This window comes from Macrobrachium rosenbergii, chromosome 46 (genome assembly GCF_040412425.1).
Source record: "Macrobrachium rosenbergii isolate ZJJX-2024 chromosome 46, ASM4041242v1, whole genome shotgun sequence".
NCBI lineage: Eukaryota > Metazoa > Arthropoda > Malacostraca > Decapoda > Palaemonidae > Macrobrachium > Macrobrachium rosenbergii.
In genome coordinates, this window is record NC_089786.1 from 51052195 (window position 1) to 51079694 (window position 27500).

The 27500-nt window shown below is 34.6% G+C and overlaps 1 protein-coding gene across 1 annotated transcript in view; it reads right to left on the bottom strand.

Moving 5' to 3' along the window:
• LOC136830325 (peroxidase-like) overlaps positions 1 to 20171 on the bottom strand; it is a 38889-nt gene extending 18718 nt beyond the window's left edge. The window contains exon 1 of the mRNA XM_067089755.1: positions 19995 to 20171. The gene's annotated coding sequence lies outside the window, so the exon portion shown is untranslated. The remainder of the gene's footprint in view (positions 1 to 19994) is intronic.
• Positions 20172 to 27500: the final 7329 nt, after the last annotated feature.

Below are 27500 nucleotides of genomic sequence, written 5' to 3' on the forward strand. Positions count from 1 at the left end.
TAACAAGAGGAAATCACCGTGACAACTATTCCAAGACGCATATAATCCCTTTGTTTTCATGTACACGTTTAACCACCACGGCGTTTCGTGGTCACGGAACGACTGCCTTACAAGATGTACATGTGCATTAAAAGCGTACACAAATGTACATGTGCAATGAATGTGTACACCACAAGGATACGGGAAAACCAGTTCTGCGAGGCGCGGGCATCCATGCATGCTGGGGGAGGAGGAAGAAGAAGAAGTAGAAGGAGAAGGAGAAGCAGAAGGAGAGGAGGAGGAGTAATGGCAAGGACGGGAAGAACGAAAAAGTGTGATAATTATAATGATAATAATAACCATAAATTAACATCAGTGATAAGACATGACAAGTACATTATTATTATTATTATTATATTATTATTATTGTTGTTGTTGTAGTCGTTTCAGTAAGATAAACAACAGCAAGGAGGTTAATGTTGCTGTGGTTATGTTTACACAACAACAATAACAAACACAACGAAAGCAAAAAACATTTAAATTTTACTTTATTGTTTTAATCCTTGTTTTAATTCAATTAATTTCTCATCACTTTTATTCTATAATATTATTTTGATTTTGACCTTTTATTTAATTTTATCTCATTTCCTATTTTTTTTTTTATAATAAGGCCGTTGGGGCGGGCAATTCAGTGTCCTGATCTATCCATGGAGAGAGAGAGAAAAAAAAGCGAGGATTAACCGAACTCGCCTCTTGAAAAAGTCTAACTTCAGATGTTTTTCTTGTAGATCCTAAGTAAGACATAAATCTATTGCCGACTTCACAAGTTCCGTACTCGTATGAGTTTGTATATGAAGTCGAGTTGTCAATTATTATAACTTTATTTTTTCAAGTTGCTTCTAATGCATCAATTTTTTTAAACACATCATACTTCATGCCATTGTACATTATATTATTCACCATTGTGCGTTACTAGAGCTTTTCATAGAAGAAGAAAAGTTTGAACTGCTATTACCAGTTATCCAAATAATGAGTGTTGCATTGTATCTCATATCATTATAACCATTTTGTTACATTCATGTTGTTATAATCACGTCATCAAGCTCACGCCATCATTATGTCATTATGACTGATAGCTCAGTGCCCTGTCATTATAATCTTTGTCATCAGACACGTTTTTATTCTTCATGACATTATACTTTGTCATAAAGAATAATGACCATTAAGCTACACATACGTTATAGACTGCTACATCATATATATGACATCATTATAACTCGATCATTATATACAGTATAACCTTTATCATTGCACCCATCGCCAATATGCTTCATTATAACGTCATCATACTCCCAGTCATTATAACCTCTTCCTACTTCATTATAACGACATCAAACTCCCAGTCATTATAACCTCTTCCTACTTCACTATAACGACATCATACTCCCAGTCATTATAACCTCCTCAATGACTGACAAGGAAGTATTTAGGGCTAATTATGCACCCAATCGTTTCCATTTCAAAGTCGTTAAGTCCTAAACCCACTTGTCGTATGGTAATAACGCCTTGGCGTTTGTACCTTGCGTAATGCCTCGTTTGGGGTAATTGTTATGCATGAGTGAGTGTATGTGCGTATGTATTTATAAATATGTATGTGCGTATGTATGTATATATGTATGTCTGTATGTATGAACTATGTATGGATGTACACATAAGGGTCTGGTAATTTGAATTGCAAAGTCTTCTAGACTGATCGTTTTGCTTGAATAATAATAATAATAATAATAATAATAATAATAATAATAATAATAATAATAATAATAATAATAATAATAATAATAATAATAATATCACGAGAGAGAGAGAGAGAGAGAGAGAGAGAGAGAGAGCTTCAGCTTCGAAACTGAAATGAGATCTTGGTACTTTGAATTATATTGGTTTGCTATATTGGTCACCTGTCATAATAATAATAATAATAATAATAATAATAATAATGTCGCCAGAGAGACAGAGAGAGAAACAATACAGGAAGAACGGCAGAGAGAAACATCACACGAAGTAATTAGTACATCCCTAAAGGGTGGTATCCCAATCAATTCTTACATCAGCGACACCCCGGAGACAGCATCCACGCAATAATGTACTCTACGATAATTTCCCTCCCTATTTCTTCCAAGGATATCTCCTCACGAAGGTTATGGGGAAGGGGAGGGGGAGACACAGAGGTAAGGGGAAGAGGGATAGAGGTAAGGGGAAGGGTAAACAAAAGAAGGAAGGGGGCAGGAAGAGGAAAAGGTATAGATAATGACACCATTGTTTTTGCGGCTTCGACGTAACCGAGTATGACAACATTGTCATCTGGAATCGATGTTCATTTGTTAAGCCACGATTGTAACGTTCGATTCTCTATTGTAGGGACTTATTATAGACGCTATAAATGATTCTTAGTAATTTTAGCGCCTTTTCAATAAGCTCCCCAAAAGCTGATTCGAATTATGATTTAAATATAAAATATAAACACGGAAATATCTCCAGGAAACTTGCTACAATTCGCAATTATTATTGGTGGGTAAGATACGCCATTGAAACGTTATAGCGTATCATTTTGACTCACGACTTATTCCACAGAGATTTCTGCCCTGGTAAACATAACTTCTCGACCTTATAATGATGGTGTTTACGACTGACGAGGTAATTCGCACAACCTATACTTTAGAAAAATTGTTTTAGACTAGGAAGTAACGCAAACGTACACACAATCTAAGTAAAACTTTCTCCAACGTCCCCATACTAAATGCAGTGTCGTACCATAACCACTTTATCCTCCTACGATCAGCTGAGATCACCTTTCCCTTGACACCAGCATCTTTCACCCAACTTTCTCTCGGGTGAAATAAGCCTTAACTGCTTTTATATGAGGGTACGTCTCAACGGGGGAGATTTCTTCGGCCATTTAGAGCGACCTGGTTGCGATCCGAGTTTTATGGGTATGTGAGAGTTCGGGCAATATTCCAAGGTTGGTTTTTGGGGCATTTTATGTGTGGTGTGATCACATATACACACGAACATACGTACACAGATATACACAAATGCACATACATACATACATACATACATACACACACATATTCAGTACTACTTGTGGACACGATTTCTAGAACTTTAAACAAATAATGAACTTTGTTTCTCAGGGAATTCTGTCATCATTCTGTGAACCTGATATCCTTCTTCCTTGTTGTGTAGGCAGAGTTCAGTGGTACACATCAGGCCCCTTCAACACCTTACAACACTTTGGGCAAGGCCCCATGCTGGCATAAGGCCACCTTACCAACTATCCTTTTAAAGGTATTATGTTTTCAGATTAGAAAACATACCCAGATAGTTAAGGAAAGCAGGGTTCTATCACGAACAACACCAGGTACTCTTGGCCAGGGTATGAGGCCAGCAGCCTCATCCCGATATGTGAATGCTTAGAAATGAAGGGGTAACGCCATTTGTAGTCACCCCTCTAAGAGAAAAATGGGTAAAATAAATAATGTCTATATATTTATATACAGTATGTATGTATGTATATATATTTATATATGTATGTATATATATACAGTATATATTTATATATGTATATATATATGAATATATATATACTTATATATTTCTGTTGAGGTTAATCACATTATTTTCAGAGACTATCTTTTTATTTAGACACTGAATCAGCCTATACTTCATTTTCTCTTGAGGCAAGGTCAACAGAAATTGCATAAGAGAAAGTGTGCCCTAAACAGCATATATATATATATATATATATATATATATATATATATATATATATATATATATATATATATATATATATATATATACACACACACACGTATAGATACCTACAGTTACAATTCCAAAATTCTCACTGACTCGAACTTCTCAAAACCTTCAGCCTAAACATCCTTCGCGAAGACGCCTTGAACCTGAGGACCCAATCGTGACGAAGATTAAACAACAAATCTCCGACAGTTCCAGATTTCACCAGATGCCACGAGATTACAACCAGATTTGACCAGATTCCCTCCAAGTTGCCAGATTTCCCGAGGGGGGGGGTCAGAATATCAAAACAGCACCCCAGGACGACAGAGGAGGTCGAGATGATTTGTAATGAATATTGAAACACAGAAGAAGAAGAAGGAACTTTGATTTTCTGGAGGTGAGATTTGACGAAATGTTCCTTCTTAGTTTAAAAGGCATTAAATTAAGCTTTTCTCACCCAAGGACCACAGAGAAGGGCGAGATGATACTTGATCAACATGGAAACACAGAAGAAGAAGAACTCTGATTTTCTAGAGGTAAGAATTGACGAAAAGGGGTATTAATTAACCTTTCTCAGGTAGGCTCAGGCAGTGCAAATGGACAGGTGACGGGAAAACCCAGCATCCGGTGAGTGACGGTATTTTCCTGTCAGCGGAGTTCTGTAACGTTACGTAATACGCTGTATCTTTATTATGTATCTTCGCAACGGTCTTTTTTTAGTTCGTTTTTCATCTTGTAACACCGAATAACGTTATGAGATATCGACAACGTATTTTCTTGTGTGATGGAGTCTTGTAGTGTTGAATTACATTTCATTCGGTTGATATGTATCATTTAATAACGGTTACATTCTTGTAAAGTTGAATAATGCGTTGTGTGTTTAATACGTGTCATTCATAAATTAAGTCTTTTGGTGTAGTAATGTTGAATAATACTTTGTTTAGGTAATATGTATAATTTAAAAACGATTAAAGTCTTGTAACGTTGGATAATACTTTGTGTGGTTGATATGTATCATTTAATAACGATTGTAGTCTTGTAAAGTTGAATAATACTTTGTGTAGTTAATATGTATCATCTATATATTCAGCTTTTTACTCTTGTAAAGCTGAATGATACATTGTGCAGTTAATATGTATCATTCAGTAACGAGTTCTTCCAGAGGGAGTCTTGTAACATGAAGCAATACTTTGTACTGTTAGTCAATATGTATCATTCACCAAAAAGGCTTTTCACCAGAGTCCTGTGACCCTGAATAACTGAATAACACCTCGCGTAATTAAGGTGTACAATCCGGAGTTTTCATTGAAAATATTGTTGGAAAACGGAATATCAATCCACTTACTACGTAGATCACAGAAACGGGGTTCCCCCTTCAAGGCTGTCACGTATCACTGAATTGATTTTGTCATTTCGACAGAATTATTTACACCGAATAATGTCGGTAAACAAAGTCAGTACAACAGTTGCTAAAAGTAATTTACCAACGGTAAACGGTGATTTACAATTCCTGCGTGACAGTGAATATTAATGTAGTGATTAACAAGTATAAATAAGATGCAGTTGGCTGGACTAAAACACACATTATATATATATATATATATATATATATATATATATATATATATATATATATATATATATATATATATAAATATATATATATATATATATATATATATATATATATATATATATATATATATATATATATATATATATATATATATGTGTGTGTGTGTGTGTGTGTATAGATAGATAGATAGATAGATAAGGCTTCTGTTTTGCATGCTAGTGGTAAAATAGCCTAGTAGTAGTGAAAATTACATTTCGATACATTATAGAAGTGTAGCGTCAGCAATGGGAAAAACAGCAACAAAAAAAAAAAACAGCAGTAGCAGTAATAAAAAATAACTACCACATAACCACAAACAACAACAACAGTAACAAAAGCAGCAGCAACGCCCGAAGTAAAATCAGCCTCTCGGTGCATCTAGCAGCAGAGACAGACCAAAACAAGAAAAACCCAGGCGAGGCTTCAAGTCCTGTACGAGCCAAAAGGAATGATAACCTGAGGTGGCGTTCCGAATGGCGAGCAACTTGTCTTCGCATCACGAACGTTCAATTACATCGCGGCTTGCAAGGCGTATCGCTTCTTTGCATGCAAATCAATGCATCGTCCGCTCCCAACAAAAGAGACGGGATTGCACACTGCCTGCAGGCAGGCAGGTAGAAAATAAATAATAAATAAACTTGAAGAAGTCGGAAAATAATGGTGGGTTATTCCAAAGGCGTTTTCTGGTTGGCGCGGAAAGTTGCAGTCTCATTTGAGTGGCTGGGAAGAAGCCTCGTGTCCTTGTTCTGGAGAGAGAGAGAGAGAGAGAGAGAGAGAGAGAGAGAGAGAGAGAGAGAGAGAGAGAGAGAGAGAGAGAGAGCATGTGGGCACTTCGAACCCAGTTCGATTTTAATGTCATTGTTGTTTTTTCTTGTTGTTTTTGTTGCTGTTCAAGGTTTATTGAATTAGTGAGGTTAATGTTCTCTTCTTTCTGATGGTGTGAATTCATTTTCATATATATATATATATATATATATATATATATATATATATATATATATATAGAGAGAGAGAGAGAGAGAGAGAGAGAGAGAGAGAGAGAGAGAGAGAGAGAGAATCCTTGAACATATGCTGATGAAAATCTATATTTATTTTCTCTCTTTCCATATCTCATTCCTCCTACTTATTTGTGGCCTTCATATTATAATAAAGATGATAGACATAACCAAATCTTCTCTCTGCACCAGACGATTGGTTCCAAACCATTAAAGGTAGTAAGAGATAAAATGTGAATATTTTAGAGAGAGAGAGAGAGAGAGAGAGAGAGAGAGAGAGAGAGAGAGAGAGAGAGATAAATAAACTAATAAAACATGGGTGTAAGAACCAACGCCTTGATATTCCAGTCTTTCAGAGATTAACAAAACGAATAAAATATGTGTGCAGGAATTGACGGCGTCTTTTGATGTGTTGAAAGCTGGCAGACACTCAGATAGACAGGGAATGGGGTCAGAAAGAGTTGAATAAAATAATTGGAGAGAGATACAGAAAGAGAGATCATATGTAGGCGTGTACAAGGCACGCACACACACACACACACACAATAACACCATATTCTTATTTAGATATACAATAGATAGGTAAATATATATAAAGCATAATAATACATAAACGTACAATTACAAAAAAAAGTCAAAAAAAGAGAGAGAGTGTGAGAGAGAAAAGTGCGAAGGAGAAACGACAGAGAAGAGAGAGAAACACAGGAAGAGGAGGAGGAAGAGGAATAAGAAGAAAAGAGAAAGCAAGAAAATAGTAGAAATAAGAACAAACAATAAGAAAAACAAGGCGTGAAACAACAGCTCGGGCGTTTATCCTACGACATAATCCGGTCAAGGCCTACTGCCTGGGCGATGAGCTCATCACTTAGGCATTTTCACAATCGAGATATGTAAAACTAATTATTACTTTCTTTTTCTCTTTGTAAACACTAAGGCAATCTCTTGCACCACGCTAAACGAAATTGTAAAATTACAAGTGAAATTGTTAGGTAGGTGTCTGAATTTTATAGATAAAATAAATTAGAATTAATTAAGCTTAGATATGTGTGTTCGCCGTGTTCAAGACTCGTGTTTGCGTCTGGTGTTTGACAAAATGTTTTTCCTTTATTTTTTTTTATTTTGGTTCTGTGTAGGAAGTAGCTCGGCCTCATATTAAACTAGGAAAAAACAATATGGCATTATAATATAGAGTGAATTAGTGATCCAAACTCTATGAAATTAACGAAAAATTACGGAAATAAATTTCACTTTATGACAGAGGTAAGTTCAAGGGTTAAGTATTGACGTATGAAGAACGAAAAAAATATAATTTCGTTTTCCTTCTATTTACGCATTTTTTTTTTTTTTTTTTATCAAGCAAAAGAAAAGCAATGGTTTCTTTTGCGAGACAGTGTGTTACTCACCCAAGTTTTATGCGATAAGGAAGCGAAATGAAAAAGAACATTATTTATTTTAAATATGGTAACGATACTCCACATTCTGAGCCAGTGTCAACACAAAATAACGAGTAAAAAATGGGCCGAAGCTTCTTCGGCGCAATCGAGTTTTCTGAGCAGCCGCTACAGCTTATAATCAAGGCCACGGAAAATAGATCTATGTTTCGGTGGTCTCGGTATAATGTTGTATAAGCCTCGGCCCATGAAACTTTAACCATGGCCCAGTGGTGGCCTATTCTATATCGTCGCCAGAAGGACGATTATGGCTAAATTTAACCTTAAATAAAATTTAAAAAACTGGTGAGGTTAGAGGGCTGCAATTTGGTATGTTTGATGATTGGAGGGTGGATGATCAACATACTAATTTACAGCCCTCTAGCCTCGGTAGTTTTTAAGATCTGAGGGCGGACAGAATAAAGTGTGGACGGACAGACAAAGCCGGCACAACAGTTCTCTTTTACAGAAAGCTAAAAACTCACGAATCATCATCAATCTACATATAAAATACATTTCCCCAATCACGAAATAATTAAGACAAACACGACAAAAATGAGAATCATTCAGAAAACAGTCGAGAAGGAGAAAAAATATCGAAATGTCACATCAAAAAAAAAAAAAAAGGGACCATTCCCTTCTCAGAAATTCGAAGCAAAAGCAGAAAGTGACCGGTGTGATCTTTCGTCTCAGTCACTTTTCTGAGAAGAAGATTGAGAAGGCGAGACGAGGAGAAGGCGCGAGTGTGTTCGGATTTTGCCTAACCGTCAAGGGCAAATTATTATGCTTTCCGTCTGGGGAGAGAGAGAGAGAGAGAGAGAGAGTGTGTGTGTGTGTGTGTGTGTGTGTGTGTGTGTGTGTGTGTGTGTGTGTGTGTGTGTGTGTGTGTGTGCAGCTACCGTCTACTGAATGTGACTGAAGAATGAGAGAGAGAGGTCGAATGTAGCTACTGCCTAATCAAATGTGACTGAGCAATGAGAGAGAGAGAGAGAGAGATATGCAAATGTAACTACTGACTCCCAAATGCGACTGAATAATAAGAGAGAGAGAGAGAGGTGCTGAAAAAAAGTAATATATCCTTTGTATCCACAAAATTGAGAAATAAATAATGAAGTAAATAGAAAAATTGAGAAATCATATTTCTCTTCGCGAACAAAACAACAAGAAACAGTTTCAATATATAGAGCAATAAATCGACTTACGATTTACGAAATATACATTCAAGGTGGAATCATGACTGACGCATTCGAAATATTTTTGACCTGATATATATTTTGTTCTTATGCTAAACTTTATCCTATTATCCATTTATCGTCAAGGTCTCTCTTCGTCAGAAAATGGAAATACTTCCTTCCTTTCTAAAACCAGACACCGGAAATTCCATCCTCTCTCTCTCTCTCTCTCTCTCTCTCTCTCTCTCTCTCTCTCTCTCTCTCTCTCTCTCTCTCTCTCTCTCTCCATGCATGTAGGAAATGGGATAACTACGCTTTTCTAAAACCAGGCACAGACGTATAATTCTCTCTCTCTCTCTCTCTCTCTCTCTCTCTCTCTCTCTCTCTCTCTCTCTCTCTCTCCCAGAGAAAAAGCTGCATCACCTGACTCTTTTTAAAACTCCACCAAAGACTAACTTCTTGGAACTAAGACTTATAAATATTTAAGTCAAGGATTATCAAATCAACAAGCTAAGCAGTTGTTTGTATTTGTTTTTTCATTAATTGATTGAATGTATCACCTGGCGAAGCGTCATCTAACCGTTCGTCGAGACCTTATGGTTGCAAAGTGAGTTCTTACTGACCTTCAGAGTGAAAGCAGGTATATTATGCAAATGACCTGACGACTGGTAGAGGTAGGTTTAGATAAGTTGGCCTTATGCCAGAGAACACACTTCCTAAAGGCGGCCCAAGTGTGGGAGTTTTGGAGGACATGAGAGGCCTGGTGTGGACATCCGAACTCGGCTCAACAAACCAAGGCGATGTTGTTGGATAGATGAAAACATTTAAAAACGTCCTTTTGAACATGTCTGATTTTAAGCTTAATATTCTCACGGCCATATCAGTGCCGTACGTTGCCCAGGCCCGAATCGAGAAAGAAATAAAGTTAGATCGGAAATAGGCGAAGGCATTTTAATTCCAAGGACGTGGGCATTTGGAATTAATTACTGAAAAATTGTAAGTTTTTTTTATATTTTGCAATATCCATTCGTTCAGCCAAAAAAAAAAAAAAATCCTATTATTTTCGCAAAATAATGTCACCTGAAATTCTGACTCTTAAAAAAACACAATATCTAACAATATTAGGATAATAAATATTCGAAGGAATGTCACAAACATTATCAGAAAACAAAGGCCGACTTATACACTGTACTTCTATTTAGGGCGTTCGCCCATATTCAAATACAATTGTTCGGAATTCAGTTTTTTACAATATTATTCTTTTTTTTAATCTATTTTTTCAAGGTAATTCATGTTCTGAATCAATGAATAGGACAATGATACAAATATCATTATGAATTGATTAAAGCTCAATAATAAATTATTTAAACAGCCCTGAATGTGTGTATATATATATACAGTATATAAATACATATGTATTTATTTACTTTATCACTTACACAATTGTTCTGTGCATTAATACAATTACTGACAGGACCTCATTAAAACTGGATGGTGTCGAGCGGAGATATTTATTCAAGAAAACTTACTAGCTTGTAACTCTTCTTGAATAAATATCTCTCCTGGATACCATCCAGTTTTAATGAGATCCTGTTTGTGTATGTATATATATATATATATATATATATATATATATATATATATATATATATATATATACATATATACACACACACACAGTATATTTAATGCGTCCTCTACATGTAGAAATATTAGTATATCTTCATATCTGTACCCAAACAAGCATAACTCATCCATTTCCACGTTCCTGCAATTGCATGCAACGAACACATACCCAAGTATGTGCGCGACTAAGTATGCGCATTCAAAATCACATGCGCTGGGTGTCAGATCATTAATCTTGGTTAACGGTTGCTCTGAATATCAGAATGCGATTTTTACATTAACGGTGAATGCAGGTAGATCTTCCCCATGACATGAGGAACTAGGAATAAAAAAGGGTTTTTGTCTTCACCCACCATTGCATGCTTGCACGTCCTCGGAAGATTTTTTTTTTCTTTTTTTTATTCTGGGTGCACATTATATTGGGCATTTGTTTTATCATTTATTAGAACTGCTTTCTCTTTTAATTTGAGTAGTTATATCAGTCATATTATTATTATTATTATTATTATTATTATGAAACTTCTCAACTCTCTCTCTCTCTCTCTCTCTCTCTCTCTCTCTCTCTCTCTCTCTCTCTCTCTCTCTCTCTCTCTCTCTCATATATATACATATGCATAAGAAAGACACACACATACTGAATCAACAAGGAATCATCTCTCTCTCTCTCTCTCTCTCTCTCTCTCTCTCTCTCTCTCTCTCTCTCTCTCTCTTTTATACATACATATACACAAAACACAGATAATCTATAAGGAATCATCTCTCTCTCTCTCTCTCTCTCTCTCTCTCTCTCTCTCTCTCTCTCTCTCTCTCTCTCTCAGTAGCCAAACTGCGCCACATTCTTATCTCACCCTTCCCGACAATTGATGTGCTCTCAAGGGAACTGCTTCAAATCAAACTGGTTTACTTCGTCTTTTTTTTTTTTATTTCTTCTTCTGTTACTTTTTCTTATGCCCTGAAGCCCTTTTCGTTGCAGGTGAAGGAAGAAACTGGTTAGATTGAATTGGATATCGATGGCACGTCTCATGTCCGTGACAGTGGGTGAATCTTTATTCATATATATACATACACACACACATATAAAAATAACTACTGTAGTTATTCTGAGAAATTATAAAATCTCCTTGAACTACGCAAAAAAAAAACTAATAAAAACAAATGCATGATAAGGAAACAATCTGTATGAATTCCAACACGGCGAATATAGAAGAAGCGGAGGCTCTAAAGGACTAATGATTCTCCTTCTCGTGTTTTCCCGCAGGAAGTTATCTCCTAAATCTCCTCCGCTGGACACGCAAAGATGGCGGACAGGGAAAAAAGCATAGTTATTCGGCAGAATCTTTGTGTGTGTGTGTGTATGTGTGTGTGTGTGTGTGTGTGTGTAGACAATGCACACTCAAAAAAGTGTAAATAGTTCTATTTTCCTACGGCTGTCTTCGAAAGCGGATACAAAAATGCCAAAATGAATATATATATATATATATATATATATATATATATATATATATATATATATATATATATATATAGAAAACAGAACAGTTTTAACAGATTTTATTCGGTTGTGTGCACATTCGCGCTCATAAAATATTAAGTAAATCTAGACGCTGTGATAGTCTCTTTTTTTAAGACGGTTCGAAAGCACCAGACTGCAACAGAAACTAAATACAATTTTCAAAATATTTTTTCACAGATTGATTAAATTCAAGATACTGCATGCAATTTTCTAATTAGGTACTCAAAATAAAATAAAAAAATAACCATTCTGGGAAGAATTTTCTAAACAAAAAGCTTCACAAGGAAAATACTTAATCACTGAACGCACATACAAACACACACAAGCACACACTCCACGAAACCAACGCACTTTTTCAAAAGATTGTATGACATGTCTCAAACACATGGTTAGTCTTTATCTTAATATCTGAGACACATATATGACACTAGAGAGAGAGAGAGAGATACACACATATACAAATGTATATGCATATATGTGTGTATGTATATATATGTATATATATATATATATATATATATATATATATATATATATATATATATATATATATATATATATATATATATATATATATATATATATATATATATATATATATATATATATATATATATATACTGTACATGTGTGTATGTGTGTGTGTGTGTGTTTGTTTGTGGGAATACTGTCACTCAATCCACCGAATGTTTAACTGACAAGATTCATAACTCACGCGATTCACGAAACCCACCAAGACGTGACGCAGGAATTGGGAAAATCCGAGATGAACACCGAACATAGCCGATGATGATCCTAATGATAATGATGACGATGATAATGATGGTAATGATGACTAGCCGGATCTCATCATGCGAAAAAGCGGAAAACGAGAATCTCTCTCTCTCCCTTTTACGAATAACTGTAACATTTATTCTTCCATTATTTATTCTGTAATTAATATATATATATATATATATATATATATATATATATATATATATATATATATATATATATATATATATATATATATATATATATATATATCTTCAGAGGCATTAAACTTTATCCGCCAGCGATGCAACGCCACAAAACATTCCACGATGAAGTAAGATGATCATGATAACGTCCACGTAACCTTGGCGGAAAATGACTCTGCAGAGAAAATTGTTTATTCGTAATCGGGTAATTCCAGGTGACGTCATCGAACAGGTATAGGACAAGTATCTCGCCTCTCAAAAGTTTAACCCCTTCTGCAACCCTCGTTCAACCCCTCAACCCCATAGTGATTAAACTGGTTGGTTTTTTAGCAAATGATATTGTCTTGACGAACCTCATAGAAATGTTAATATTTTTAGCATTATATAATTTTCCTTACAGATGCTGGCTCCCGAGTGTAAACAAGACAAATCACTGACTTATACTCAAACTGTTCAGTCATGAATCAACCCGTGCGCGTATAATATTAGCCACTTCATACAAATACAAAAAAAAAAAAATATGGACGATTTTTTAATTAGATAAAGGAAACCCCATATTCTTGCAAACACAGTCCAACGCCATAACAGATGGAAAAGACATTAACTGGAACATAAACAATTTAATAATAATAATTAATGTTTCTTGAAAACCCCTTTTGAACTCAAGCCTCATAATGGGAATAAACGAAAGAATTACAATATGAATTTATTTAGGGACCAAAACCTTAATAAACATATAGAGAAGATTTGAATACTATGCACACATCAGCACATCACGTGTACGCAAATGCTACATCACATATACATGAATGGTACCTGTGTATCGCATAAAATTCATTTTCATAATTTTTTTTTTATTGTGTGTGTATATATATACATACAGTATATATATATATATATATATATATATATATATATATATATATATATATATATATATATATGTCTGTGTGTAAATATATATATATATATATATATATATATATATATATATATATATATACATACACATATACATATATATATACACATACATATATATATAATAAAAAAATTATTAAACAGAAACGCCATCTCTTGATATAAACATTTAAAACAGCAAGAAAACAAATGATCAAAATAATAGTCATGCAGCACACACACAAACGTACATACATCAACATGGAGAGACTGATTTAGCGAAAGAAATTTAAGACAAAATAAAAAATAACCAAACGTGTCCTCCAGTTGAACACCCACTGAGGTGACTTCTATGCCGAGGAGGTAGTTATCCACGATATCTTCCGTGTGTATTGCATGTGCATTATTCGCTTAAATTTCCGTATACTGGATTTTTCTAGCTGCATAGAGAGAGAGAGAGAGAGAGAGAGAGAGAGAGATTCTTCCTTATACAGCTTTCCAGTTTGAACGTGACCTAAGTGACTCTTCCCTGACCTTCCGTGACCTAGTTTTACAAAACGGTGTCCTAACACTGCTGCTGCTTTGCTACAGTCCATACTTCCGCGTAGGATGCTTGAGAAAAATTAAGTATGTATGAAGGTCTAAAGACCCTGTGTATATGAACGTTTTGAATATGTATGGCCTTGTATACACGGTTGTATACATATACATATATATACGGTTTCATAACATTATTTTAAATGTATATTCCTCTAAAACACACACATACACACACACACACACATATATCCCATTCACTTCCAGGATGTGGAATTCTCTAGTTCCTTTTGTGTCTCTTGAATTATTTAAATGATAGATATTAATAACTTTTCAAGGTATATATTTCCTTATAACCATCTTTTGATAGAAGGCATATATTTTATATACTGTATATATTCATACATAAATATATATATATATATATATATATATATATATATATATATATATATATATATATATATATATATATATATAATGTATGTATATATACAATATATAAAATATATGCCTTCTATTAAAAGATGGTTAATATAAGGAAACATATAATCTTTTAACTTGAAAAATTATTAAATTATTTAAATAATTCATGAAACACAAAAGAAACTAGAGAATTCCACATCCTGGAAGTGAATGGGATACAGGAATTACCAACCCGTTTGACCTTCGAGTTCACAACCTCTATGTTTCCAATTCGTCATTTTCGTTTAAAATGTTAAAAACTCATTTTCCTCTCCACATACCACTGCATTTTACCTGACACTTTTTTTTATTTTATTTTTACACTGAGATTGCTTTCATTCATTTTTTTAATGCATCAGTAATGACCGTGACACTGGTTTTCATAATCAGAAGCAGAAAGAAACCTTTTATTATTTACGGTTCTCGATTAATGTTTTATTGCACAGGGACAAAAGTGCTTTATTGTTAATAGTGTCGGCTCTCTCTCTCTCTCTCTCTCTCTCTCTCTCTCTCTCTATATATATATATATATATATATATATATATATATATATATATATATATATACATATACTCACACACATATATATTACGTATACAGTATATATATACATATATGTGTGTGTATATATATATATATATATATATATATATATATATATATATATATATATATATATATATAATAGACCAAAATACAAAACAAAAAACAGAGAGATCAGTGCACAAACAAACTCACGTAAAATATGTAAAAATTATATAAAGGACAATGAAATTCTAAATATAACAGATATTCTCGCCAAAGTAGGTTCAGAATTGATCGAATAATTCCCTTGGTGATTTCCGTCTTGCATGACAGACTGCCGGGCGTGGAACAATGGGTTTATTTATGGAAAATAGAAAATAGATTCAGTTTCCGCATATTCTGTATTCCAGAGATATAATCCTGTTGAGTTTCATGGTATTATTTGAAGAACTGTAGTATCAACATTATTACCATAATATTATTTGTATTACTATAATTACCGATAGTTAATACACACACACACACACACACACACACATATATATATATATATATATATATATATATATATATATATATATATATATATATATATTGACAGGACCGCATTGAAACTGGACGGTATCTAGCGGAGATATTTATTCAATAAAAGTTACAAGGTTTCCAGGAGTAACAGTCCTCATTGTCAAGTATTCGACGGACACTTGACAATGAGGACTGTTAGCCCTGGAAAGCTTGCAACGTTTTATGAATAAATATCTCCGCTAGATACCATCCAGGTTCAATGAGGTCCTGTCAGTATTTGTATTAATGCATAATAATTGTGTAAGTGATGAAGTTAATATATATATATGTCTATAGTGTATATATAACATAGGAAAAAATGTTTTTCCTAATAACCAGACATTCCTCTTCGTAACTGAATTAAAAAAAAATAAGTACTGTAAGAATGTTAATAATGGTTTTATTTCCTTGACACTCAAATCTCACTGTTGCACTCTTCCCGGTTTTGGGGAAATTTTGATTCTATTATAATATATTTTCCGTGCTGTTTCTAACCTAAGACCCTATTCAAGATCTAAATCGCAGCCAGCAATTTCATATTCATATTAAATATAAATTAATTGTTTTCGCAAAGATGAAGACTATCCACTAGGCTATAAAACTGATCACGTCAGACTCATAAAATTGTTTTTTTTTAACATTCTTCTAAACTCACTTAACTTTTATAGACCATAAAATGACCAATTACCATCAAAAGGGATTGAGTGGGTAATAAGAAAAAATTACGCGGCGTTGAACTGGCAACTCGTCAGCCAATCAAAAGCGAGGATTAAGAAAAGATGCCACTTAATGTTTTTTTTTTACATCCCTCTTGGCAGTCGGCAACCTTGTTTCATGTCACGTACTCTAAATGCATTCTACATTTCCCCAATACGGCAGCTGACGCATAGACAGAACGGTAGACAGTAAAATATGAAGGACATAACGAAATAAGTAAATCAGACTCTTGGAGACCTTTTGATGACAGAGGCCATACCATGCGTTTTCAGACGTCTTCCAGAAAGACATTGCTGAGACCCTTTTAGAAGGTAACTTATATTTCAAGCCTATGGATATGAATTTCTTGGTAGTTGTTCAAGAATGTTTCTATAGTATACAGTAGGCAAACGAATGTTGTCAGAAGTTTCCAGGGAAGAAGGTTTCTGTAGTATACAGGTGCGAATGTGTTTCCAGAAGTTTCAAGAGAATCTTGTATGATAACTTTAGGAAATGTTTCTGTTACAAATACATACGTATATGTTTTTAGAATGATTGTAACAAACAATTTTACGTTTCAACTGTATATAAACAACGGGAATTTTTTTCAGTCAAATACGTACTTTGCAAGTAAAAAAAAATATCAGTGCAAATATTTTTAATGACAAACAAAGTTATAAATGCGCTTTAGAATGAGCAGTGATGAATGATCAACAAAATTGCTTTTTGCAAACAGATCTTCTTCCCACCTACTATGAGTTTTGGATATCTCCTCTTGCTTCCGTTTTCCTGACTTATAATTGTCCTTGGTGTCGCCCCCCCCCCCAACAAATACACAACTTTAACGGTAGTCTTGTGCTCATCTCGGTACTCCATAGTAAAAAAAATTAACAATGAACAATCGTGTAACATTCAAGTGGCCATTCTGAAAACTCATCAATAAAAACGTTACAAATATAAAAATAAAAAGAATGAACAATTAACGATCCAAGTTTCCATATTTGCCAGTATCGGTTCTCAAATGAAAAAAATAAAAATAAAAAAAGCAAATAACTCCTTCAAACGTCTATTTAAATTCGGTAGTTGGCAACCCTCGACACGACCGGCACTTTTGCGTGCACAGGATTGAAAAAGGAAAAAAAAAAAGTATTTTGAACAAAAAAATCTTCGAGTCTTCAAACCCGGAGTCAATACACCTGCCGAAAACTGGTTTATAATGGCACCGTCTCACACCATAGCAAACTCTAAAAAAACACACACACGCACAGACGTAAAAATAAAAATATAAAAATAATAAAAAAGGGGGTGGCCTGACCGTCACCTTTTGAAGGTGCTCTGAGACGAAAAGGTTAAAAGATACAGCTATCAACGATAATGAGTCTTGTTTCATGAACGCGAAGTACGGGGAGAGAGAGAGAGAGAGAGAATGTACCAGTTTCGTGAACGCAATGTGAGGAGACAGAGAGAGAGAGAGAGAGAGAGAGAGAGAGCGAATGCAGCGGTTTTATGAACGCTAGGCTGAGAGAGAGAGAGAGAGAGAGAGAGAGAGAGTCTTAATGCACCGGCTTTATGAACGCTAGGCTAGGAGAGAGAGAGAGAAAGCGGTTTTATGAACGCTAGGCTGAGAGAGAGAGAGAGAGAGAGAGAGAGAGAGAGTCTTAATGCACCGGCTTTATGAACGCTAGGCTAGGACAGAGAGAGAGAGTCTTAATGCACCGGCTTTATGAACGCTAGGCTAGGAGAGAGAGAGAGAGAGAGAGAGAGAAAGCGGTTTTATGAACGCTAGGCTGAGAGAGAGAGAGAGAGACAGAGAGAGAGAGAGAGAATTGTTGTGTTTCGGTCTCATAAGCCGACAGACAGGCAGCTACACAGATAGACAATACAATTTCACAAAAAAAAAAAAAAAGTGCTAGACGACCCTTGCATTACAATTTTCTGCTTCAAGTGTGTGCATGTATATATGTGTGCATGTACATATGTATACACAGTTGGTATTATTTATATTCACATGAAACATATGCGGCATTTCCTGATAAACAATGCATCAATATATATATATATATATATATATATATATATATATATATATATATATATATATATATATATATATATATATATATATATATATATATATATATATATATATATATATATATATATATATATATATATATATATATATGTATGTATGTATGTATATAAAAAGACGAGTCTTATAAATTCAGATTATAACAATGATTATTACTTGCATAAATCAGGTAAACAACTAAATTAGAATAATTCAGTAATGAGGGGAATAGAAGGTAGAATAAATAAAATCTAAACGTGGAAATAACATAATAAAACTAATCATTTAATCGGAATATGTTAATAGCGAAAATAATTCAATGATTAAACGAAAGGAAGTTAAAAAAATATGACGAAATTCAAATTACGATTATTTAAATATATATATATATATTATATATATATATATATATATATATATATTTATATATATACGTATATATACATATATATATATATGTAGAACTAAGAAATATATAGACGGAAAAGTTCATTACAAATGAGAGGAAAAATCATCATGAAAATGAAATTGAAAAACTGATATAATCAAAAGCAAAATATGAGAAACTGAGATACGGCCTATAAATAAACAAAACAATCAGGCCTAGACTCGGCAGCTGCGTTTGTCCAGAACGGAAGAATTGAAGCGTGCCGATAAGAAAAAAAATGCACAAACAACTATTGACAAATAAAAAAAAACCTTCACGACACAAACAATGGAATGTCACGGTATTCACTCGCTTCGAAGAACTGTCAATAATCATGGGAATAAAAGTCACCTATTTGTAAGGAGACACAAATAAATATATAAATAGCCGGAAAAAACTTGAAAGCATAAATCTTTCATTTTGATGAACTATCCTTTAGAGAAGTACATAAATTGGCCCAAAAATATATCTGAGATACATTCTGAATATAAATCTAAAAATATAAATTGATCGCTTCGTTGTGATTAAAAAAAAAAGCATAAAATGAAATTCTGAATATACAAAACAAAACAAAACAAAAAATATATCCCATATATAACGCACAAAACTTGAATAATTTCCTCATTCATCAATTCAACCAAACAACCAAACAAAAAACACGCCAGTCACCACGACATAAAACAAAAACAAAACATGGACACAAAAATGCACTCACTAACGTAGCCGTTGTTAATCTTCCTCCCGGTGAAGCGATAACACGGATAATAATGGTTCCTGAAGGACGCCTGTCTCCCGCCGAAGGAGCTCTGCGTCTCACAACTACTGCAGAGGAACTGGCCCGCCAGCGCGGTTTTCCTCCGTACATATCCTTCCACGGGTTAAAAAAAGAAAGAAAAAAAAGATACCAGCGCACCTCCTTGGGGAACCCGGTGACGTACGTCGCTCGGGTAGTGGGAGGGGGTTGGGAGACCGGGGTTAGTGGGCCTCCCAGGGTAGGAGAGCCCGTGTAGCCATTATAAGCGAGAAGCTGAATCTCCTCAGGTGAGGGGGGATCCTCCAAGGGTCTCCCGGGGTCGTTCTTGACCCCGCCCCCGTCCCCCAAGGGGAATGAGGTAACCATGGTAATCCCACCACATGCAGAGTGATATAACTTAGGTATTCTCTCCCTAGTAGAAGAGCGTAATCCCTACCTACCCAGAATGAGGTAATCCCTCCCTAGCTACGTTGAGGGCGGGTAAGCTCTCTAGGGGCAAATCGCCACGCCCACCCACCCACCACAAACCCCCATAACGCTAAATGCCCAATGCCCCATTCCGTAAAGGCGTGACTGAAGAGTACAGGCGAACAAGCGACCTGGTCCGGATCCGGATGTTTGGTCCAGATACCGAATGAGATCAGGACCTATTTTTGGCTTGGAGGGCAAAAGAAGGAGATGAAGACGCTTAGGTATAGTGACGATGCTTGTGGTGAAACGGTAAGATCATACCTACTACTACTACTACTACTACTACTACTACTACTATTATTATTATTATTATTTCTAATGCTATTTGAAAACTCGCATTGAGTTTAATAGAAGAAGCAGAAGCAGTGGTGATAATAATGGTAGTAGCATTAATAGAACGTACGAAACCTTAGGAATAATAATAATAATAATAATAATAATAATAATAATAATAATAATAATAATAAGTATGAACAGTTTAGAATTTATTTATCACACGATTTTCTTACAAACAAATACAAACAAGTAAAGAATGACTTCCGCGCAATCGAGTTTTCTGTAGAACGTATAATCAAGGCCACCGAAAATAGATCTAGCTTTCGGTGGTCTCGGTATAATACTGTATGATCCGCGACCCATGAAACTTCAACCACGGCCCCGGTGGTGGCCTGGCCTATGTCGTTGCCAGAAGCACGATTATGGCTAACTTTAACCTTAAATGAAACAAAAACTACTGAGGCTAGAGGGCTGAAATTTGGTATGTTTGATGATTGAAGGGTGGATGATCAACACACTAATTTGCAGCCCTCTAGCCTCAGTAGTTTTTAAGAGCTGAGGGAGGACAGAAAAAGTGCGGACGGAGAGACAAAGTTTTTTTTCAGAAAACTAAAAACTGAAGAATGAAAGAATATAAAAAGTCAAAAGCAAAATATCCCTTAAGAAATAAAAGAGAGAAAATTATCAACGATAAGCTGTGAAGAAGAAATAAATATCCGCAGTCGATGTCATTAAGTGTTCTATCGTGCTTCTGATTGGCCAACGTGTCTAGTGGGAGGTGTGCAGCGTGAGCTTCAGCCAATCACGACGACTACAGTGATATCGGATGCTATTATTTACCGTCAGTTGCAAAAAAAAACGGTCTACATTGCCCTAATATGAATATAAAGTCTTTTTAGTTTTCTGTAAAAGAAGACTATTGTGCTGACTTTGTCTGTCCGTCCACACTTTATTCTGTCCAAACTTTTTCTGTCCGCCCTCAGATCTTAAAAACTACTGAGACTAGAGGGCTGCAAATTGGTATGTTGATCATCCACCCCCCAACCATCAAACATACCAAATTGCAGCCCTCTAGCCTCAGTAGTTATTATTGCATTTAAGGTTAAAATTAGCCATCATCGTGCTGCTGGCAACGATATAGGACAGGCCACCAGAGGGCCGTCTCTAAAGTTTCATGGGCCGCGGCTCATACAGCATAATTCCCAGGCCACCGAAAGATTAGACGGTGGCCTTGATTAGACGCTGTACAGAAAACTCGACTGAGCCGAAGAAAATTCGGCGCATTTTTTACTTGTTTAAGTTTGATTTTAATCTATGACTATATAGCCACGTTATAAAAGAGAAGCTTAAACATAAAAATGCTTAGCAGAAAAAACTCACTTGATATATCAAGGGCAAGATGCAATTGCAAAACTGCATATTAGTGTCGTCATATTCGACATGACAGGTATACTACTGAATAAAGAAAAATCAGTTATTATAGTTAGGTAAACAGAATTAGAGAAACATATAATCCACTAACACAAAATAGTGCCCTAAGGGGCTTGCTGCTTTGGCCATAGGGTTACAATAAGGCTTACAAATCAATTGCATGGGCAAGTAAAAAAAAAATTAAGCTAATTTATCTTTAGACCTGTCATGTTTCTAAGCTAATTTAGGAAGTTTGTAATTTTTGGGTTGTCACGTGTGTGTGTGTGTGTGTGTGTGTGTGTGTCAGGAGCACATACACACACTCACACATACACGCACACATATTTGTGTGTGCGTGTGCCGTGTGTGCGCGCGCGCGTAGGCAAGCCCTAAATTCCAGGAATCTGCTCATAGAAGACCGCAGCACTTTAAGAAAAACCAAAGAAAATTGGCTGATTAATTAACCACCAAATGAATTCCCGGGACCACATTACCTCCGGTTCCCGGGAGTGGCACAGAGTCGTGAGAGACGAAGAAGAAGAAGAGAGAGAGAGAGAGAGAGAGAGAGAGAGAGAGAGAGAGAGAGAGAGAGAGAGAGAGAGAGAGAGAGAGAGAGAGAGAGACAGAAGAGTGGTCAAACTGGTCGGGAGATTGACTTCTAGGAAATCAGTTATTACTTCACAGCAGAATACCTCAGTGAAGGTACAAAAAAATTGAGAATTTTCGATTGAACGATAGAGGCACCGCGATAAGAATAGAGGAGTTTCTAGAGTATACTACATGTTATACTAGATATACGACTGAAAATTCAAGATTAGAGGAAGTATGAATGAAGAATAGAAAGGAGGAAAATAAAAATTCGCAGAATAACTAATAAAGAATGAGGACTGAATATCATAGAACAGAGCGATTAGGGACATAACATAGAAGGCTTACTATTGACAATTAAGTATTATCAGAGAACAGACGAATTTCTAAAGAACACAAAGTTGTACGGAAAACAGGTGATTGAAAATGAGAGATGAGAGGAAATACGGATGAAGAACAGAGAGATAAAGACTAAAAATTACAAGTCACCACCAAAGAATAAAGGATTGAAAATTAGAGATTAGAGGAATTATGAATGACGAACGGAAGACTAGCGACTAAAAAAAATATGACAGTAATGAGAGAAGTATATGTAGATTTCACTGCAAAAGAAAGAAACGATCGGTGATTGAAAGCACATGAAGAATAATGTGGTAGAACTTTTGAGTATTCAGTAAAGATCAGAAAATCAGGCTTAAGAAAAAATTGAGAATCAAAGAAAGGTCTCCGGAGAGAGGAGAGTAACGAGTTAAGAGCAGAGAAAGCAAAAGAGTTGGCAGCACTCAGGAACTTCCATTTTCTCATCATGGTCTTATTGTGCAACCAATTTCCAAACGGTGCTTACAAAGTTCACAAGCTGTCCTATTTCGGAAGACTGGAAAACGAGAAACTGTTCGTAACTTTTCCTAATGGTGAGAGATCTTTCGTCCTTACTAGTTTCATGCGTAGTTTCATTATTATTGTTATTATTATTATTATTATTATTGTGCCTGCTAAACTAACCTAACCAAAACTGACCCAGTCTAGCTTTACCTCGTTGGGGGCCTCACATCCTTAGCGCACCCTATCACTTAGACCCATATATATAAATATATATATATATATATATATATATATATATATATATATATATATATATATATATATATATATATATATGTGTGTGTGTGTGTAAATATATATCTGTATGTACTATATATTTGATATGAATTTGTGTGTATATATATATATATATATATATATATATATATATATATATATATATATATATATATATATATATATAAATATATATATTTATAGATATATAATTTATATATATATATATATATATATATATATATATATGTGTGTGTGTGTGTGTGTGTGTGTGTGTGTGTGTGTGTAAACTGCAAATGAATTCAACCAAAGTTTACATATAATAAATAAGAAATAAATACAATTTACATATAATAAATAATAAATATATAAAATTACAGGACGATGGAAAAACTCAACAAACGTAAACAAGTAAAACCAAAACATTATTATTATTATTATTATTATTATTATTATTATTATTATTATTATTATTATTATTATTATTATTATTATATTCTCTTCTTTCCTCTGTGTCCCCAGAACCAACCTCAATATGCCTTTTTACAAGAGGCGAGTCTGTCGTCACCTAATAGTAGAGGTCATAAAAACAGAATTTTCTTACCCTTCCCGGTGTCAATTCAATAAAAAAAAAACATTTCCCCAAAAAATATGTTCGAAATGAATGAAAATGTCATCATTGTTTATCAAACAGCAGAAGTTGTAACATGAAATATAATAAGACCACATAATATATATGATGACGAATATCTCTCTCTCTCTCTCTCTCTCTCTCTCTCTCTCTCTCTCTCTCTCTCTCTCTCTCACATGTAATTTTTCTCGAATGGTATCAGAAGTCTATCTAGATCAAGAATGATTCAGTACACGTGAGTTGGGAATTTCCACATTCTCTCTCTCTCTCTCTCTCTCTCTCTCTCTCTCTCTCTCTCTCTCTCTCTCTCTCTCTCTCTCTCTATTTGTTATCTTTTTTTTTTAAATTACCATATCTGCATTCATAACGATTTACTATATATGCATGAAATTTTTCAACAACCTCTCTCTCTCTCTCTCTCTCTCTCTCTCTCTCTCTCTCTCTCTCTCTCTCTCTCTCTCTCTGATTTGTTTAATTTTTTTTTCGAAAATCATCATACCCGGATTGATACAGATTTAATACACGTGCCTGACTTTTTTCACCAACCACCCCACCCATCTCTCTCTCTCTCTCTCTCTCTCATGCGTGAGGCGGAACCAAATCTGTGAGTCAACATTAACTTCTTCTTCTTCTTCTTCTTTTTGGACTAGTTCTGTCCGGAACAGTGTTGTCCGAAGGCGTCAAGCCGGATTAGGATATGCGGCACACAACCAACCGCTCTCTCATGCTCGCAATAAATCTTGAACTATCCACACGGGATAATTTTCGAGAAAAATGAATAAATCGACTGGAGAGAGAGAGAGAGAGAGAGAGAGAGAGAGAGAGAGAGAGAGAGAGAGAGAGAGAGAGAGAGAGAGAGAGACTGATGTACCCACACACACATATATATACACACACATATGTATACATATATATATATATATATATATATATATATATATATATATATATATATATATATATATATATACAATTAATAATCTTGATATTAATACTATCAACATAATCCAACATAATAACTGTAATAAGGAACCGACCAAAACAACAATCATAAAACCTTAAAAAAAAACTGAATACCAAATCGCACCTTTTTTCCCCACAACCAACCAACTATCCCCCCACATTTCCCACAACCGCTTCCCACCCCCCCCACCCAACCCCACACCCCAATATTTCCCCACGAAACCTCAATTAACCTCAGCTTATGCCTTAGGCCAAAAAGAGCAAGGCTATCAAAATGGCAGTTTGGTAATGTTTCTCATTTGAATATCCTGTACTGTTTCTCATTTAAATATTTGGTGTTGTGTCCCATTTAAATATTTAGTCTTGTCTCTAATTTAAATATTTGGTGTTGTTTCTTATTTAAATGTTTGGTGTTGTTTCTCATCTCAATATTCAGTGTTGTTTCTCATTTCAATAACTGGTGTCATTTCTCATTTCAATATTTGGTGTTGTTTCTCATTGAAATATTTAGTCTTCCTCTTATTTAAATATTTGGTGTTGTTTCTTATTTAAATATTTGGTGTTGTTTCTCATCGAAATATTCAATGTTGTTTCTCATTCAAATATTTGGTGTTGTTTCTCATTTCAATATTCGGTGTCGTTTCTTATTTAAATATTCAGGGTCGTTTCTCGTTTCAATATTTGGTGTTGTTTCTCATTTAAATATTCGGTATTGTTTCTCATTTGAATGCATCATTTCAGTGGTTCATTTCCTTATAGTCATTACCACCCACTGAGGAAATGAAAAGTCACTGGTATTCCAGAATTATTTTTTATTTCAATCTTTTCATAATTGTTTTTGTGTTATTTTATTGTGTTTTTAGTTTTCTACAAAAGAAAACTATTATTCCGGCTTTGTCTGTCCGTCCGCACTTTATTCTGTCCGCCCTCAAATCTTAAAAACTACTCGGGCTAGAGGGCTGCAAATTGGTATGTTGATCATCCACCCTCCAATCATCAAACATACCTAATTGCAGTCCTCTAGCCTCAGTAGTTTTTATTTTATTCAAGGTCAAAGTTAGCCATAATCGTGCTTCTGGCAACAATGTAGGATAGGCCATCACCGGGCCGCGGTTAAAGTTTCATGGATCGCGGCTCATACAGCATTATACCAAGACCACCGAAAGATGGATCTATTTCCGGTGGCCTTGATTATACTCTGTAGCGGCTGTACAGGAAACTCGATTGTGCCGAAGAAACTTCGGCGGATTTTTTTAACTGCTTTTTTCATCTTTACTTCAAGGACGAATTTCAGGTTTACAATCAAGGTTAAATTTCCTTTGCAATCTTGTTTCCCCTTCGAAGGAAATTATGTTCATTTATTAATCAATATTTTTTCTTTAACTTTTCCAGTTTCCATTTTCCCAGTTATTCAATCATTCAGTGTTATTATTTTCTGGGTGGCTATTTATTCATTAATATTGTCTCTTCTTCCCTCTTCGTGTTTTTCTTTGTGCTAGCTCTTCCAATATTTATTATATTCTATTATATTCTTCTTTTATTTTTGTTTTTCTTCTACATCCTTTATATATATATATATATATATATATATATATATATATATATATATATATATATATATATATATATATATATACATACATATATATATATATATATATATATATATATATATATATATATATATATATATAACCTTCTCTCTTTAACAAAGTGATCTAGAGCACTGTAAGGACTCAATTCCCATTCCCATTCCTGCCTCCTAATTTAGCTTGTTCAATTCGAGGCTGGACTAGATTAAGAGCACTGGGTTGCCCATGACACCGGCCTCCACATTAGGTTAAAAGAATGATTCAGAGATGCGAAGGGACCGAAAAGACACTAATTTACTCCTTAATAAAAAGTTTTAAATTTTAAAAAAGTTTTTCTTGTTTTTAAAGCAGATTTTGTAAAATTATATTTTAAAAATAGAAGATATCATTAAGTTTTTCAAGTCCACTATGAATTTTAAGTGTTTTCATCCAGTCTAT